The sequence below is a fragment of the Culex pipiens genome, chromosome 3 (genome assembly GCF_016801865.2).
Source record: "Culex pipiens pallens isolate TS chromosome 3, TS_CPP_V2, whole genome shotgun sequence".
Taxonomy (NCBI): domain Eukaryota; kingdom Metazoa; phylum Arthropoda; class Insecta; order Diptera; family Culicidae; genus Culex; species Culex pipiens.
This window is the reverse complement of record NC_068939.1, coordinates 9905979-9924901: the sequence shown is the minus strand read 5'-3', so window position 1 is coordinate 9924901 and position 18923 is coordinate 9905979. Positions and strand designations below refer to the sequence as shown.

Sequence of the window (18923 nt, the reverse complement as noted above, 5' to 3'; positions counted from 1 at the left end):
TAAGTTGCGCCAAACAACAAAAGCAAAAAGTCGCAAAGATTCCAAAAAACGCTATCACAAAATCATACATCGAAACAGAATCAAAGAAACTCAACTGTAGAAGAAGATTGAGTGGCGCCCACGATCGACGCAACATCGCCAAAAGGACGACCAGCAGCAGCAATCTGAGCAGCAGTCCACGAAGGATAAGCATCAGGTTGCTCCGAAGGAGATGACTCCACCATAGGATCCGGCTTCCTCCGCAGTATCGGGCGCCTCAGCAGCAGCCTCAACATCGGCGGGCTGCTCAGGAGTCCTCCCGGGATAATAGTGGGGCAAAAGGTATGTCCTCGTTAGTCAGCCACTCATATGACCCTGACCAAGACTGCCCCAATCTTGTCCAACAAAGCCTGGATTGTGGATCATCGTTAGAATTCTTGAATTCCATCATAATTGTTTTGTTTTCATTTGCTGCCTCACACGTGCTCAAGCTCAACTTAAAAACACACATCACACACACTAAGAAAAGACGGGTGAGCTATCACGACAGCAGCGACATCAGCGCCGGGTGAGTGGATGCCGAAACAAAATTGCATTTGAAATAACCGTTTTAGAAGGACGATGGTTTGGCACTCGAGTGTCCCGTCTGTTTGTCTGTGGTTTTAAGCTGCACGAAATAAAAAAAAAACACGTATTTTCAAACGTTCATAAATGATAGGAGTCATACCCTTCAATTTATTGATTGATCTATTCAGTTTCAAAAGATAAGTTCTCAAAAATTTTCCCAAGATATACCCAACTTTAATAATTTGCAAAATTGGTAAATTGGTTGGAAATTTTGTATGTATATGATTTTGGTATGTACAGTAGAATATTCATAAAAATTAAAATACTTCAATTTTCGTTATTTTAAAAATGTGCAGCAAACGATGCGAAATTTTGTAGGCATTTTTGCCCTTATAAGAGTTTTTATTTGTTAAATACTCAAATTTTCCAAAAAACGATTTTTATGAAAATACTTTAACTTATTGTAACATTAAAAAAATTCAATAACAAAACTAAATTGAATTGAAAATAACAATAATCAAACTTTCATATGAATAACTGTATTATAGCTTTTTTTTTGTAAAATGCTAAAATTTTCACAAAATTCAGTCCAGACTCGAAAATCCCAAGTTGTAGTCATAGTAAATTTGTGATTACCATATACAGTGTGATATTGATGGCTGGGGCGACATTGATAGGTTGAAGATTTCTAGTAAAATGAAAAAAAAAAAAAAAAAAAAAAAACACACGAACTAACGAATTGGTGTGGCGCCATACCATACTAGGCTTGTTACCTCAAGATGTAGATTTCGAAAATTTAAAGTTTGTTAGCTATAATCCTTTAATTAAAACATTGATGTATAGTATTATTTCTTTCTCTCAAAGTGTCTTGTTTTTTCCCAATGAAAATGAGTTCGATTCACAAATCGGGATGCATTATTGGTTTCTTTGAACACGTTGAACAAAACAGTTGGAATTAGTTTCTTAGTTACAAATTTGCAAAATTTTATTTATTTTATTCTATTCAAACTTTTATATTTATATGAAATATAAAAACAATTTCAAATGAATTTTGATTGATCTGGACTCTTTTTATTTACTAAACATCAAATTTATATAAATTTTACTGTTAGTTAGTAAACTGAATTTTGCTAAAAAATATTGAGAATCTTCAAATGAACACTGAAAAGTACTTTAGGCCATTGCAAATATTTTCTGAAGTTTATGGGAGCGTTTTTTTATTACGTACTGCATAATCCTAGATTTTTTGACAACCTCCCCTCCCCCATCGTAACAAAATTTCCATAAATTATTTTTTTTTGTATGGAGCGTAACACGGCTCTAGGCCCCCTCCTCCCCCCACCTCAAATCAAAATCAAATTATTCGCTCTACAGCATTGCCTTGGCGTTCTCGATTGCGAGATTCCTACTCGAAACTAGGTGTCCGAAGGCTTGATTGTTGAGGCAATTGCAAACCTCTTTTTACACCTTAGCTTCCATCCACCCCGGGATTCGAACTGACGACCTTTGGGTTGTTGGTCCAACTGCCTACCAGCGACTCCACCGAGACAGGACCCAGGGAGACGACTCCTACACCTGGACTGAGCTAACGACCTAACCTTTTTAGGTTAGTCCGGGGCCAACATTTACTTCCCGTCCGACGGAAGGCGTGATCAGACAAATCTCGTCTCGAAAAATGCCACCGGGACCTTCTGGGATCGAACCCAGGCCGACTGAGTGAGAGGCAACCACGCTTACCCCTACACTACGGGTCCCGGCCCACCTGCGTTACGTAATAAAAGAACGCTCGCTTTGTCAATCAACTCTGAAAAAAGTCGAGGGAAGGGCAACAAAATAAAAAAAAAAAAAATAAAAATTTAGTTCATGCATAAACCACATGGCCTTTTGAGAGGAGGGGAGGTCTGTCGAAAAACCATATATACAGTTGTTTTTTTTTGGGTTTGAAAATTTCCAATTTGATAGCCACGTGGTTTATGCACTAACTTTTTAAATATGGAAAAACACCTCAAACTTTTTCTAGTTGATTAGAATAAACTTAGAAAAATATTTGTAAGGTTTTATTTTAAAACGGTTTCTTTGAAGTAGCAAGTTCAATTCGCAAAAATTATGCTGAAATTTGTAAGAACCAAATTGACTTTCACATTTTCAACAAAACCATTTTCTAACTGAAAAACTGAAAACAAAATAAAGGACTTCTAATAAGATTAGATTTTAAATTATTTAAATAAATAATCATTTTTTGTTATTCCAACCGAAATCGTTTCCATTCAAAATAACTGCCTCTAACGAAAAGCTCCCTACTCCCGCAACGGAAAGCTCCGTTGTCTGAGCAAAACCCCAACCGAACCTCCCCTCAAAGCTCATCTTCCCTTCGTGCACGAATCCTTTTTCCACCCAGAGAATCCAGCAGCAGCAGCTGTGCCAAAGCTTTTATCCTGATTGTGTACCATTCTCTCACGCCGTTTTCGCTCACGAGCCACCAATCGGTTGGCCAGGACTTGTGGTGTTGTGAAATTTGTGCGCTTCAGTACGAGCAAGGACGTCGTCGCGGACGGTTGGCTTTTTTCGTCGTCGTTGTCGTACGGATTACTCGCGGAGTGGATTTCGGTCGGTCGGATAATCTGGATGCGAGTGTGTTCGGAGAGGAAGCTGTGAGGGATTTCGCCCTCAGAGTGTGAGAAGTGAGCGGAGTCATTGATGACGGGCTGAACCAGCAGCATCATTGATAACGTCATCCTAGTCTCGCTGAATTAGGAGAATCGAGCTGCTGGTGTCGTGGTCCTGTGGCAGATCGTGAGAGGACTTGGCCGCAGTGTGTCAGCGCGCTGGGTAGTGAACATGGAGAGGAAAAACATAAATAATTAATAGCGATTCTGATGGAAGTTTCGGGCGAATCGTCGAGAGGTTGAATATTTTATTCAATTCACGCCATTTCGGGTTGGTGAGTGTGGTTGACCGCGCGCGCGAGTGCTCAATTTCGGTGTGTGTGATGGCGGTGGTGCCATTCGAAGGACCACTCGGAGGTGGCCACGGCCACAAACCAGGATTACCGGAGCAGAGTCGTGTCCAAAGTTCCTAAAGTTTCGTCCAGAGAAAAAAGCCCCAGCCCCAGTGAGTGTAGTGTAGTGTTTGGTGCCCTTCGAATTGGCATGGGAAAGCGAAAAGCATTGGGCTGGAAAATTTTAAAAGGCCCTGTGCCACCACTAACCTAGATCCTTGGCCAGGACGACGACGACGAGGACGAGGACACACACGACGTGGAACAAGGTGATAAAATTCGAAAAACCCCAGAGTGTGAGCGAGAGTGAAGCAGAGCAGAGGAGCAAAGAAGAGCCTTGTTCGGAAAAATCGAAACACGGTGACAGTGAAATGTGGCAAGGCAGGTAAATAACAATAGCCGCCGAGAGCCCCCCCTCGTGAGGTGTGTGTGCAAAGAAAAGTGTCAGAGAATTGCAAGCCGAAAGAGGAGAGCTGAGGAAAAATCAATTTCCAGCTGCACGGGCTCGACTCGTCGAGCAGGGGTGCCAAAGGAGCCGCTCCCCGCGCGTCACCTCTCCAAACGGTGAGAATCGAGGTGGAAAGCATAAAACCATGTTTTCATTTCAGCACACACTTCTTCACACCCGCCGCCACGTGCTCTCCTCACCACCCTCGTTCAAACCCGACCGCCCACGTGGAAAAAGCACGCGAAATTCCTTTGGAGCAGCGCTCGCTCTTCCGTGCGCGCGTGTATGAGTGAACGAGCTTTGAAAGGTTACACCGAAAAGGAGGTTCGCTTCTGTGTGTATGTGTTGAAGGTCATAAAATGAACCATTACCGTACGACAAAAGGATAACTCTCGACCGTTCGGAGGAGTGTGCGAGGAGGAAGAGCGGAGAGCGAGCGGCTCAATTTTGTGCGCTCGCGAGGCATTCATCACTCGCGGAGAGGAAAATTGCTCGGAGAGTAAAATTCTTGGAATTGGGTGATGATGAGCGGTTTCGGGGTTTGTTTTCCCTCGTGGCGCGCTACCTTACGGATTACGCTTGTAGTGGTGTACAGTGGGGCTGGTGGGGTGATTAGTAGCGAATGGGGGGTCGGGGCCTGATACTACAGGATGACAGGAGCTAATCAGATGGCTCTACGTAAACTGTTGTTTGCCTGGGAGGTGGGGTGGGAGGGAGTTACAACAAACAACAAACACCATTTACTCGATTCAGATTAAATCGGATGTTTCTGTTACGAGGAACTGGCAGCTTGGTGGAGACGCATGGTGTTTTTTTTTCATTTATTTGTTAAATTTAATTAAATGTGATTGCGGAAATGTTTAGCATTAAAAAATACAAATAATGTTGTTTTTCTTGCTTTTAGTTTATAATGAACTTTCTAGAGTATCGAACATTCTAACTTAAGTTTTGAGGAAATTTGATTAGAATTATTTTGAAAAATTTGCAAATAAGGTTCAGATTCAATGATATTTTTTCAATTATTGTCAGCGAGCTTGCTAAAGTTATAGATGGATTGTTTCTAATTTGTTCTACAGTATTGTCAAATGATAAACAACCTTTCACAGTGTTTGGAGTGGTAAAATTAAGTGGAATACATTGTTAGCTCTTTTATTTAACGTCCTAGCCAAATGGTGTCCTTGGAAAAGCTGTTTAATTTATTAACATACAGAGTGTTGGATGACGATTTCGAGCTTTGGTGTCTTCGGAAAAGTTAAAAGGAAATGTTATTTTTGGCGTTTCTCTTTTTTTTCGTTTATCATCTATCGTGGTTTAATTTGAAGGAACTTGATCGACAACGACTAACTTTTTCGAAAATTATTTTAAATGAAATTATCTCGATTTTACTAATAGAAAAATCGCGATAATTCATGCTGGCAAACAACTCCTAAACTCATATATTTCAAAATTTAACTCTGCAATAAAAAAACATTGTTACACTGTAAAAAATAACCCTGCAAATTCACAAATATTAGGAATTTAAAATGCAGATTAGAAAAGTACGTAATAACATTGAATTTGCCAATTGACCATATTTTTGCCTTCCTCACCTCACTGAGGCAAGGCTATAAAATCACTCGAAAAATGAACTTCTTAAATACACCTCCTAGATATACCTTCACGTATACCTATCGACTCAGAATCAAATTCTGAACAAATGTCTGTGGGGATGTGTGTAGACATGATTTTTTTTCCACACGATTATCTCAGAACTGGCTGAACCGATTTTGGCCGGATCCGCCTTATTCTGTTCGTTTTGGGGTCCTCAAGACCCTATTAAATTTTATTCTGTTTAATGAAGTACTTTTAAAGTTATGCCAAGAAAAAGTTTTTTTTTGTAGCTACAAAAAAGGGTGATTTTTGCATAACCTCAAAGGCCGGATCTTTTTGCTTACGCGCGAGAGTCGCGCAGCATGCGTAGGGATTTTGGTTTGACCACGCGGGGGATTGGCAGCCACACCCCCTTGCATGCGTATCGCCCGGTTGCCACATTGCTTAAGCAGTGTCTGCGTATCTTCTAGAAAAAATCTGTATTAAATTATGTTGCTGCATCATTTTGTCTCGACAAAGATTTACACGAACTTTTTACTGAAATATATAACTCATGGGACTTTTCTCCTTTATTTTGGAGAGTTGGTAAAAAAAAGAATTGAAAATTGCTGTTCAAGTAAAACCAATAATTATAAAAAATAAATGAAAAAAAATAAAAAAAAATTAAAAAATACTCTTAAATTAATTTGTAAATACAACCTAAAATACAACATGAATGCGAGGAAGGCACCATCCACATTAAGGTGGATTAAGTAACGTTTTTTTTAATTTATTGAATTTTAAAATCAACACCAATGAAAATTAAAAAATATTCAAAAACAAGTATTATTTCAAATGTTTAAAAATAACAGGAGTCGTACCGCCCCTCCGTCACGAGAAATCAAAAAATTAACCTCAGATTCGCGGTCAGGGACCAAAATTACACCTTAAGACAAAGTTTCGTTCAAATCAAAGAGGGGTAAGGGCAACTGAAGTGTGACTTGGCAATGCAATACCCAGTTTCAAAACATGCGCTGAAAAATTGTGCTTTTCAGCACCCAAATAAGTTCTATAATGAACTTTTGAGCACTTTTATATTTGTTGGCGATGAGTAGGATATTTCGTTACTATAGAATGATAGAAAATTATGTGTGTTTCAAAAAGAAATTGAGTAATTCTCTAAAATTTTGATTATATTATGAGGTTTTAAATTTGTATTTGTATTTTGTATTTTTTTTTATTTGGATGTCACAAGAAGCCATTTTGCATCATTAGTTTTTCGAGCCATAAAAAATGGGCCAGGGAATGTTTGAAAATTTGTGTCTTGAAAAGGAATTTTCTTATAGATTTGGTGTCTTCGGCAAAGTTATACTTTATGAATTATGACGGAAATAAAATTTTCCGACATTGTTATGGGACTTTGCATCTCTAAAAGTTGAATTTTTCAATTAAGAATTTTTTGAATTTTTGTTTTTTTAGGTGTTTTAAATGAAAAATAATATAAAAATATTTTTTTTAAAGTGATATTTACAAAAATAATGATCGAACAGCCTCTTAAAGTTTAAATTTTAGTTTGTTTTAAATGATTTTTTCGCAGTGTTATCTTATTAGTCCCCATTTTTCAACTAGCGAAATCTCGGCTACTATTTTCAACAAAAAAGAAAAAAAATGGAGTCAAGAGTAATTATACCTTAAAAAAGAAATTGCTTTTTTCTGAAATCTGAACTTATTTATATCTTATAAAGATTTGATAGAAGAGTGAATGTTGTTGATTTTTGAAATCATTTTTTGTGAATATAAAACTGAAAAAAACATAAATTTCAGAATTAAAAAAAGAATATATTGTAACAAATTAAGAAAACCTATCAATATTTTTTAAATGATTTGATAACCAATTTTTAAATATTAAATTGTGGCAAATTTCCGAAAAATGAATGATTTGTATGATTGGTTGGAATAATTTAACATAACATTTTCATAGAACAAATATATTGTGTCCATATTAGCTAGAACCGTCATTTGGGGCGAATCGGGACTACAGTCTGAATAGGGACAGTAGTTGTAAGAGCACTTAAAGGTTTTAAATTTGGAAATGGATGTACACATTTTGTTGGTCTGAGTCTGTTCTATCCGAAACCAACCAGAAAAATCAAAATAATGTGCTCTAACATGGTTAAAACTGCTGTCCCAATTCGCCCCATGTGTCCCAATTCGCCCCAGTTGACGGTACACATTTTTTAAGTTTTGTTCCTCGGATCTGGTCAAGATCGTGGGAGGGGGGGCTTGATGGCTGGCAAAACTATAAAAAAATCAATTTTTTAATGTGTGTTTCCAGGACTAAACATTTGTAAATAGCCTCAAAGTGCTCTATTTCATTTAAAATTCTTTAATAAACTTTAAATTAGGTATTAGTTAGAATACTCTACTAACACATAAAAAAAAACAATTCTTTTTTTAAAGGTGTGATAAAGGAATTTAGAATATTTGAACAATCTGACAAAATTTTCTATAAATGAAAGATTAGTATGATGGTTGTGATTAATGCAATTAAAAAAACTTGAAATAAAAGTTGCAACTGTCTTATTTTGAACATCCATCTTTTTTTTTGTTTCCTTCCCTTGAAATAAAACCATATCTGAGGACATCAAAAATATAGTAAATAAAAACATTTGCACTGGAAATAAAATGTGTACTGTCGATTATAAACTATTGAGAATACATTTAAAAACGTTTTAATTGAAAAACGTTTGGTAAAGATTGTTAAAAGACGTTGAACTGTGGTAAAAAACAAATAAGATTGATTTTTTGATTGCTGTAATAAATTTTGCATACTATTTGAAAATCATGGTTGAAATTAAAATTTTTATTTTATTTTTTTCCTCCTCAATTGAAAATACAATAAATATATAAACAAACTTTATAATGGTCAAAAAAGTATTGGAACAAGAATGATTGGCCTGAACCATTTGAATAATGTCACATTTCACCTATGTCCCACATTATCCTTACACCATCATAATGCCCCCATTTCACCTTGCAACATTCCTTTCACACTAACGCACTCTAACAATTGATTTCTGCACGTTCAGAAAATTATTAGAACGTGAGACATTACAACACACACTCACTCTCACCATCCGTCCGTCCATCCATCTATCTGAACTCTGCGTTAGGCCCCAGGTACCAACATCTGATTCTTCACACCAACAAAGGTCATGCCCACATACATCCACACACATACAGCGAGAGCTTCCCAGCATCGCATCAACACTCTCAGCATCTCGGCGAATTTTCCGCACACAGCTGAGCGTAATTTCCTCTCTCGCTCTCATTATCCTGAGCAGTTTGCTCTCATCCAGCATCCAGCAACCGCGTCGTCATCATCGTCATCGAACTCCCTTATCCGCTGCTCTGATAAACTCAGCCTCACCAATACAGAGACGCCGTCGACGGGGGGAAAAACGTGTCCTAGATGAAGAGGACAAAAAAGTGGAGAAAAAAAAATAATGCACGAACCTGAGATATTACTGATGCTGCCGACGACGACGACGACGAGGAGCAGCTCTCAGCTGGTTGATCCCGAGCCGTAGTCCTCTGTAGTGCGGCGGACTCCGATGACTCCGGGACGGTATTCGGTGGTCGGTTCGGTTCGATTCCTCTGAAGAGTTGCTCGTCGTCGGGTGGTGGTGCAGCAGCAGCGCGGTGTTTGCCCTTTGAAGAAGAGCGGTGGGACGAAGAAGATGCACTTTATGTGGGACACGCCGCGGAATCTGCTTTAGGAGGATTCGTGGAAAATGCTACACCGGACTAAGGGATACGGTTACCCGATTGTGATGTGGTTTCGCTAGGGGAAAAGTGGATTATCGAATCACTGCGGAGCAAAACATCCATCGATCGCGACAAAGTGACGTCGATTCGGGGCCCCTTTTTTCTGTGTTAGTGGATGAATCCAAAAGTGGAACAAGCAGAGTTTACCCAGTGGAATCCGTAGTTGTGGAATAGGAGCACCATCCAAAGCGTATCAAGAAGAATCCTTAGAAAAGGATACAGAAGTGCGCTGGACTACGAATTCGAATGGACTTTTTTGTTGGTGTTGCGTTCGTCGTCCTTAAGAAGAACAGACAAAAGGTCGTGTGATTGTGGATGTGTGTGAGTATGTGTGTAACTCAAACAAGGATTACGATTCGTGATTGTACCAAAAGGATTCCATGTAACGACATGTAACCAGCACCGGATCCGACCCGAAACGAGGAAGATTTTTTTAAGCTGCAAAACGAAACAGTGGTGACGAATGTGAACTTGTGAACGTGTCTGTGTCTGTTTGCTCAGAGGATAATGCGAAATGGTAATCAGCTAATTTGATTAACAAACGGGACAGTACGGACAATTCCCAGGATATACGTATAGCTGCACAGTGTGGAGTTACTCGGAAGTGCACCTGGCCTGCGTGCAGCGGCGATGAACTGGTGTCAGATTTGATTAAGCAGGGATTTTTTGCACCCCCCGTGTGCATGCTGAATGGTGTCACTAATTGGAAAATGGTAATTGGATTGAAAGTGCTACCGATTGTGGTGTGCGTGCGTGTGTGTGTGTTAGTCTTACTGCGTAAATCCTTTGTTTTTAGACGGATTTGTTGAGGAGGGTTGAAAAAATGTGACGTTGAATGCGCGCATTAATTATCGGTGTCTATTGTTCAAAAATCAACACCTAATTATGGAGATTAATGCTGATGATACCATTGTTTTGGGTGATCCATGATTAATTTGGTAACAGTAAATCGGATTTCACTAATTCCTTTGTATTGTCCTTTGTATAGTCATAGGCAAGATTCTGAATGGAGTATTATTAAAAAACAAACCAAAAGATAACATTATCCAACTTAAGCTATCGAAATTCACGCTAATGTATCATTTGTAAATGTATGAGAGAGCAAAGGCTTTAAAAAAGTGATGTGTTTTTTTGATGATTATGATCTTTATAATTTTTTATCATGATTTGAAATGCTTCTAAATTCAACAAAAATTAGCTCTTATTGCGTTTTTAAAACAAACTTGAGAAATTGCCAAAAAATCAAATTATTGATTCTTCGTGAACTTTAATCATATCACAGAACTCCGAAATAAATTAAAATATTATCAAATATTTAAAATTTTATTATTTTAAACAATTTAAGGTGTGCTTCAGATAGCTGACAATTTTAATACATTTAACGGTGTACATCTACCAAATCTTTTGCATCCCGATTTTTGTTACAGACATTTTAGTATCTTCAAACTACGGGAACTATCGCTATATTTTTGTATTCATCCCTTAAGCTACTTTTTCCATAAAAAATGACATCAAAATAAGTAAATTATTACAAACAAACTATTTCAGGATTGGGTCCATAAATTCAACTATTTTGGAATAAAAAGATAACAATTTCCTTGGTTGCTGTGTACCCTTAAAAATCAAAAAATCATCCAAACTGTAGCAAATCAGCTTTTTTAATATATTTTTTTTTGTAATTTGTTATTTAATGTTTTAAATTGAATTTAGAAGGACTCTGTTTTCAAAAAACTAAATTATTTTTTTATTGTTAAAGAAGATTTCAGTGACAAAATGGGAAAAATGTCTCCAAATGCCCTATATTGAAACCTTAATGTTGCATCGTTTGAGTAATTGCTTTAAATTTAAATTTTTGTTCAGGGGACTCATGCGTAAAGTAACGTTTCATTACAATTGATAGTTTTGTAAAAATGTCACAAGATAGGAAACGTAATTTTTTGCACACATTCGAAAACATAAAGAATCATGTGAAGAGTAGTCATTATTTTTGTTAATCATAGGTTACAATGAGATTGTTTGATTTTTCTGCACAAAACATTTCAGAAATTTTGAAAATCGTACTGAATTAGCACTGATCATGCTGTTTAGTTTTAATTGAAATTACACAACAGTTTTTATTTCATTTAAGTACCTTGTAGTTAATTGAAGTGTGAAGTTGGCATTAGCTTTCAAATGTGTTTGACAAGTCTCCACAAAAAATTGATGAAATGCCAAAAAAAATTATTGATTTTTTTAGAGTGTTGCTTGTTTCTTTCGACCTCAAATTCTGGTCAGTGTTAGAACACTTTATTAGAAAGTAAATCAAGCAAGTAGGACATCATAAAATACCGATGAATTAAAAAATAAATCATTGAAAGTTATGTTCTTATAAATAGGCAGTTTCTTGTATCAAACAATATTTTCATGTATGGATTTTTCGTAAGAAAAAAGTTAGATGGATTTTTTTATATGGTTTAGATTGGTTCAGATCATGCTAGACAAAAATATTACAATAAAACAAATTAATTTAAATCAATTAGTTCTAGTTGTCCTTGAATTTATACGTATTTTATTGAATACATTGTAATTTTAAATGAAGCATTTATTCAACCTTAGTTTAGACAGAATAAGTTTTTAAAATATCAAAATATCAAAATTTAAAATATATTCTTAGAATTTAATCATGTTACGCAATATTTCAGAGTGGACACTTAATGAAATTCCGCTTGATATTTGGATAAAAATTGATGTATATTTGAAGTTTTCAAAAACGTGTTAATAAGTTATTGCAATTTTACAAACAAAAATATTCTGAAATGATACCTTTTAAAATGTTGCGTTTATCTTGATAATGTTACTGGCAAATTAAAAAAAAAATAAAGAAATTTGAAATGCAAAAATGATCTGTTTGAGTCAGGATGTAAAATTTTCCGAGAAATGAAATCTTTGAAAAAAATGTTCAAAGTTGTAGCAATTTCTATTCTTGGTGTTGAATGAGAATAACGCGTTTGAAGTTTTTATAAGTCCTGCTCTACCAAATTGTATGCAATGGTACATTTCTTAACTTTATTTCTGAATCCGAAATAAAAAAGGTAAATTCTGTCATTCTGTTAAGTAGCTGAAAGTGAGAGATTTTTTAAAAATATTATTTTACCTTGTTCTACGAAGATATGAGAAGCATGTCCATTTTTGGCACACCAAGCATTCCGATCAATTCTTATCACTTTTATAGTTTTCCAAAACATAATTTTTAGAGAAATTAAAAAAAAATATCCTTTTAGAATAAAGCTTCACGCGAATCGGGGTTGAGACAACTGCGTGAGCCAACAGAGTTATTGCCACATTGTTTTGATCACTGTTGCATTAAATTTTATAACGGTTTTCAATATTAACTGAAGTTGACCTTTTAAGGCCGTTGAAAATATTTTTCAAAGTTTATGTCGGCCCCGCCTCCCTTCAAAATCGGTCCGAAAAATCAGGGGGCAAAAAAAATATTTTATTTAAAAAAAAAAAAAAATTTAATGGTATAGAAGTCTTTTTAACTTAAAACAATTTGAAATGCAATTTCTTGCGTTTAAACTCATTTTTTAGGATGTCTGGGATCGATGAAAAATATTTAGAATTATTGTAAAATTCCGTTGTACAGTAAACGCAAAAAAAAAATTCGCAGAAAAAAATACATCGTCAATAACGTCATGATTCGAAATCCAGACACTTAGTAGCATATCATTTTCGTTATAGCTGGCAAAAAATCATGTAATAAGTTGGAAATGTAGAAACATCATAAGGATGTAGTATAAACAGTCAGTTTCAAGAAAATGCATGCAAAATATGTCTTTTCTAACAATTTTTCATCAGAATTTTTAAATTAAAATGACTTGTTGTGCTTCGAATCCCGGACACTGATAAAAGCTGATTCGAAATCCTGACACTTTTGCTTCGAATTCCGGACACTCGATTTTACTTATGAATCGCACAAATTTGGACTGAAATGTTAGCTAATGGCATTCTTTAGGTCTCAAATAAGCTGTTAACATCAAAACAATCGATAGTTTATATAACAATTTGCTAGAATTCAAGAAAATCGAAACCATAAAATTTCTGCTTTGACTTCCCGGTGCTTCGAACGAGTATGAAATATTTCAAGTGAAATGTTTCGCATTTTTGGTAAACTTATAATTTTATTGTTTTCAATTGTTTTGGCATTAACTACAGCGTTCAAACAAACTTTAAATAAATTTTGATGTTGGAATTCATCAAATAACAAAGTTTTGAAATTCATAATGCGAACTTATATCCAAATAATTGATAAAACAAAACGAAGTGTCCGGGTTTCGAAGCGTCCGGGAATTTGAATCATGACGTTACTCAATACTCGTCAATTTTGCAAACTAATTATTGCAAAACAACTGGGCAGGTGTAAAATACATTTTTTGCATTCCGTCGTGAAACTTTTAACTTTTCCTGATATTCTTGAACAACAAAATGGCCTACTTTTCTGTACCAAAAATAACAGAATCGAAAAGCAACACTTTTCAAAATAAATGCTGAAAAGTTCTACGTTTCAGCACTGAAATGGGTGCTGAAAAGTTGATCTTTTCAGCACTTGTTTGGAAAAGTAATACTTTTCCATTTTTTTATGTGAACGATTTATTGACAAAACATATGAACATTTGACTTATAATTTCACTCAAAGGGTGTTTTTCGTAATTGCAAAAAATGTTGTATGGAACTCGTTGCAAAACTTGATTTTTTCAGCACTCGTCGTATTTATCCAACTCGGTGAGACTCGTTGGATAAATGTACGACTTGTGCTGAAAAAATCTTCTTTTTGCAACTTGTTGCATAAACTACTATTAAAACACTTTTTTCATTGAAATGTTAAACCGTGAATTGTTATTTCACGTCAGAGTCGAGGGCCATAAACTTTAAAAATATTTTCAACGGCCTAATTGTGAAACCTTATCCCTTATGACAGCGCTTATTTTTTAGGGTCAACATTTTAAAATTGACAAAAAGGTCATATTTAGTTGATTAAAAGCCTTTCCTAATTTGATAAGCCCTTTTTCTGGGAAACGTTTCCTTTAAGCGCTGGGATACAATAAAATGGATCAATTTGCATGCCAAGCTGATATTTTACGGCTTGTTGAAATGCCAACCTCGAGACTGTTTTGAATTCTGAGCGTTTTCACCTTGGAGACAAAATGAATAAAGAAAGTAAATTGGAAATACAAAAAATGTTAAGCATGAGAAAGGTGCACTCACTCGCAGGATATTTTTAGCCAAACTCAAGAAAGGATAGACGTGGGCCCATTCAAGCGTCTCTCTAAGGATAACGAACCTTTCTCGGCAGCGGAAGGCAGGTGCGTGGGCTTAGTTATCACAGCAATCCTCTTCTCGTCAACGGGAAAAAGAAGGAACAAACAGGAAGTTTCGAAGGTTTGGGTGTATCGCTTTCCATGAAAAAGAGAAGACAAAATTGGAAAAATTTAAAGAGATGCTGATTACGGGTTACAAGCTGGGGGTTTTGCTTTTCTATTTTTCGTCTCACTTTCCCCTTCAGCGTCAGAAAAGTACACAAAGTATCAATTCCGCGAGTACATTCATCCCGCATGAGCAGCAGTAGAGTGGGAAGATGGGTTCTTTCGTTTGGGTTCGTTTTACGTGGAATTACCGCTGAATGAAACGAATTGAATCAATTTACCCCGCGGGTAGGAGAGTAGAAACAGCAGCAGTACCGATGTTATCAGATTGCCAGTGGTTTGAAGTTGTGCGGTGTGTATGTGTGTGTGTATAAATTTATGGATAATGATTTTCAAAAACTGAAATCGATTGAGCTTGGAGTAGATGTTTCTTTTTTTTGTGAATTGGATATCGATTGAAACCATGCAATTAAATGTTGATTGCTTCGGAGTGTTTTGATATTGATCTAGTTTATATTGGCTTTCCAAATTGCTCTTCATTTGTGTTGTTACTTTACATTTGAGTAGAGCAATTATGTTATATTGTTTTAGATTTTTAAATCAAAAGACTACTTTGACACAATATTATATAATTTTTCTCTTTTCGCAAATCGAATTTTCTTTGTATTTTTTATTTGAATGAATACCATTTGGCATCATAGGTTTTCCATACAAAGCACCATCCCACAATTTTGCGGGATGGTCATACAAAATGGGCATGTTAATACTCAAAAATCTGTATCTTGAGAAGTGATTTTCTAATCGATTTGTTGTCTTCGGCAAAGTTACTGGATATAATTGGAACTTTTCAGATAACTATTGACAAACGGAAAAATAGGTCACTTTAAGTTCAATTCCCAAATCGTATGTTTTTAATTTTAGCTTTTTTTTAGTTGAGTTATGACTTTTTGAAAAATGTGATCTAAAAAAACCAAAATAATGTCAATAAAAATTTCACAATTCTTTTATGTAAGACTTCACACATTTTTCAATATAGTGCACCGATTTCAAGTTATAGGTATCTTTAGGTGAAATTTTCCGGAAAATGTTCAGTTTATTTCAATTTAAAAAAACTGCATGAAGAAAAAGCAACCCTGCAAAATATGTGAAATGCTTTAATTGTGTGAAAATTAAGTTTTTCTAGCCCAACATTTTAAAATGTCAAAAAAGTGTTTAAACCCCTTTCAAAAGTTTATTCTTTCCTTTAGAATTTCGAAATTATTTCTAAGCCCCATTCCTTTTCAAATTGGGCTTTAAATCAGGGGGCAACAAATTTTTGTTTTCAAAAAACTTTAGAATTTCAATGGAAACTTTAATGCAATTAACTGAAACCTATTAAAAATGTATTTCACTTCGTTTTGTTTTCATTTTTTAGCGGGTTTATTCAAATAACATTTGAATAATTTTCGATAAAAAGTACCGCAAATAGTTTTTATTTGCATTTTTTTTTGCTTTTTGCTTGATAATTGGTTGTTATAGACAATAAAATGAAAATGAATATTTTGAATGGATGAAGTTTTTTTTTAAATCTAATAATAACAATAACGAAAAATTAGGCTGGTACAAATATTTTTAAACGTTTTTGCCACCCCTCCCCCCCCCCTTTAAAATTGTCCGAAAAAAAAAAATCAAAATTTCAATGGAAATTCAAGTGCATTCAGCTGAAATCAATGTAAAATGCATCCCCTTCTCAAAGAATATTTTTTAGAATGTTTGTGTTGATTCAAAAATCTTTAGAATTTATGAAAATTTTCGATGTACAATACCGCAAAAAGTTTTTTCTTGCTAAATTTTTTGTTTTCCTCAAATCTTACGTTTTTTGAAAACTAATGATTGCAAAACAACTTTACTAGTGTAAAATGCATTTGAAAACAGTTTTTTCATTTATTGCCCACCCTTCCTCTCGAGCCCAGCCAGCGCTGAGGGACAAAAACCATGAAAAATATTTGCATCGGCCTTAGGGCAGATCTCTAAATTTATTTTAAATTATTTTAAGTGAGCTTTTTAAAAATTGTTTTCCGTGTTTCAATACTCTAAAACATATCAAAAATTTAGAAAATTGGTGTTTTGGGAATTCAACTTGTAGTGATAAAATGTCATACAAAAATCGGATTTTTACCGTGTACCTATTCTTTTGTGAAAAGTCCTAATTGACTGCATTTCTTAAAAAATATACTTAATCTGACAAAGTTGCTCATTTTTGTAATGGTGATTATACATTGTTTTGTTTTTAAATATTTTTAAGCCAATCCATCAGGAAATCTGAGTTTTTTTTACTAAACTTGTTTGATTTTTCTGCTGATTATTGATCGTTTAACTAAAAACAACTGATATTGGTAAAATTGAATAAAAATTTGGTAATAAATTTCTTTTTTGATCATATTCCAACAATTTTTTGGTAAAATTTGATGATTTGTCATTTTAACTTTTCCAGTTTTCCAACTACCGAGATTGGTGATAAAATAATGGGTATCTTATTAATTATTATCAAATTTAAGACTTAATGTTTAAATGATTTTTCAAATAATGTAATCCCCTACCAAGAGAAACACAAATTTTCAAGGGAATGTTATCTCTGAAAATTTTATAAGTTCTTATCGCTAAAACGTGATTTATAACCCTGCTGCACGGATAGATATCCTTTAAGCTAATCTGGTAACTCTATGTTGTTGAATTTGCAAACATCGAAATTTTTCCAAAATCGCCAATTTTTTTTTTCGATTTTGCTGCATATGATTTAAAAATCGACAAAATTGTTTTTCAATCTCAGAAAAAAATGATGACGATTTTGGAAACATTTTGATGTTTACAAATGCGACAACATATAGTACAGGACTTCGTTGGTTTTTTTTTGTTTTTTATTTTGTAAGTCAGCTCAGTTGATGTTTCGAACAAGTCTCGTAATGTTTATTAATTTTCAATAAAATTATTTCATTTCATACAAATCAACCATTATCTCACTGCTGAAAGGCAGCTTGGCAATTGTACCATGTTTTCGCGTCCCATTTCATAAATTATTCTTCGAAATCCATTATTTATGCCGCAGAAGATTGCAAAGCCGTTGGCCGGCCCTGCTGGCCCGCAAACATATGATTAAATTTTTCATGTGAACATTTTATTTCGAATCCGGTTGTTCTATGGGGAAAACCCCGCCTGAAAGAAAATAAACCAACCCAGGCTCCGAACTGTATAGTGTGCTGCTCCTGCGGTGCTGATGAGAAAAAGTGCGATCGAGCAGCAGCAGATTTAATGAAAATTATTTAAATTTTTCCGCACGCTTCTGTTTTCCGCGGCAGGGGAAAAAACTTCCTGGATTGTGCGATGTGTTTTTTCCCGCGAAACGAAGTAACTGTGGGGGTGGGGGCGAAATTTTCGCTGGCGCCACCGAGGAATTCACGGAGTTTTTCCGTGCCGGTTCTGCACACGTGCGAATTTTTCATTCCCCGAAATGAAGGCAAACAATGGCGGCGGGAAATTGGGATCCACCGCCGCAGGAGTTTACCCTACTTTCTCCTCGATTGTGGAGGTAGGCCTTGTTGAGCTAAATGAGCTGTAATTAAATAATTGATCGTGCACGCGTCGAGGAAAACAAATTATATTCATTATTTTCCCTCTATAGGTGTAGAGTATTCTTTGTAAGGGATGTTGGGGTAAATTTGAAGCTTTTTCAATTTCATTATTTGCTTTATCATTATGTTTGTTTGTTTAAAACAATGATAAATTTTAAACAATTGTGTATCTGTTCGGCTATCAACAGTTTTCAAACATATTTCAACCTCACCTTCCTCTTTTTAAAGGAAAACTCAACAGCGTGATTTTTTTTTATTTGGAGCTCGTTACTTTCATGTGCTGCTCCCACCGAGATAATTATGAGGTGCTCTTATAGTGCTGTGCAAGCATTGCAGTGTATTTCGAAATTATCAAAAATAAAAAAGTTAACCAAATTGAGCACCGGGGAATCGTTTTTTGTTGCTCGTCGCACTGTTTCTGCTCCAGTTAATTCGGGCAAAACGAGTTGCATTTTCATTTTATGCCTCATGTGTTGATAATAATTAATGAAGTCATTCCCCCTTCTACATTCCTCTCTCTACCT

General features: G+C 35.3%; 1 protein-coding gene across 2 annotated transcripts in view; it reads left to right on the top strand.

The window, feature by feature from the left end:
* Positions 1-9110: 9110 nt before the first annotated feature.
* The window catches only part of LOC120426842 (uncharacterized), a 261336-nt gene continuing 251523 nt past the window's right edge, over positions 9111-18923 (top strand). For both annotated transcript variants that reach the window (XM_052709398.1, XM_039591632.2), the window contains exon 1: positions 9111-10102. The gene's annotated coding sequence lies outside the window, so the exon portion shown is untranslated. The remainder of the gene's footprint in view (positions 10103-18923) is intronic.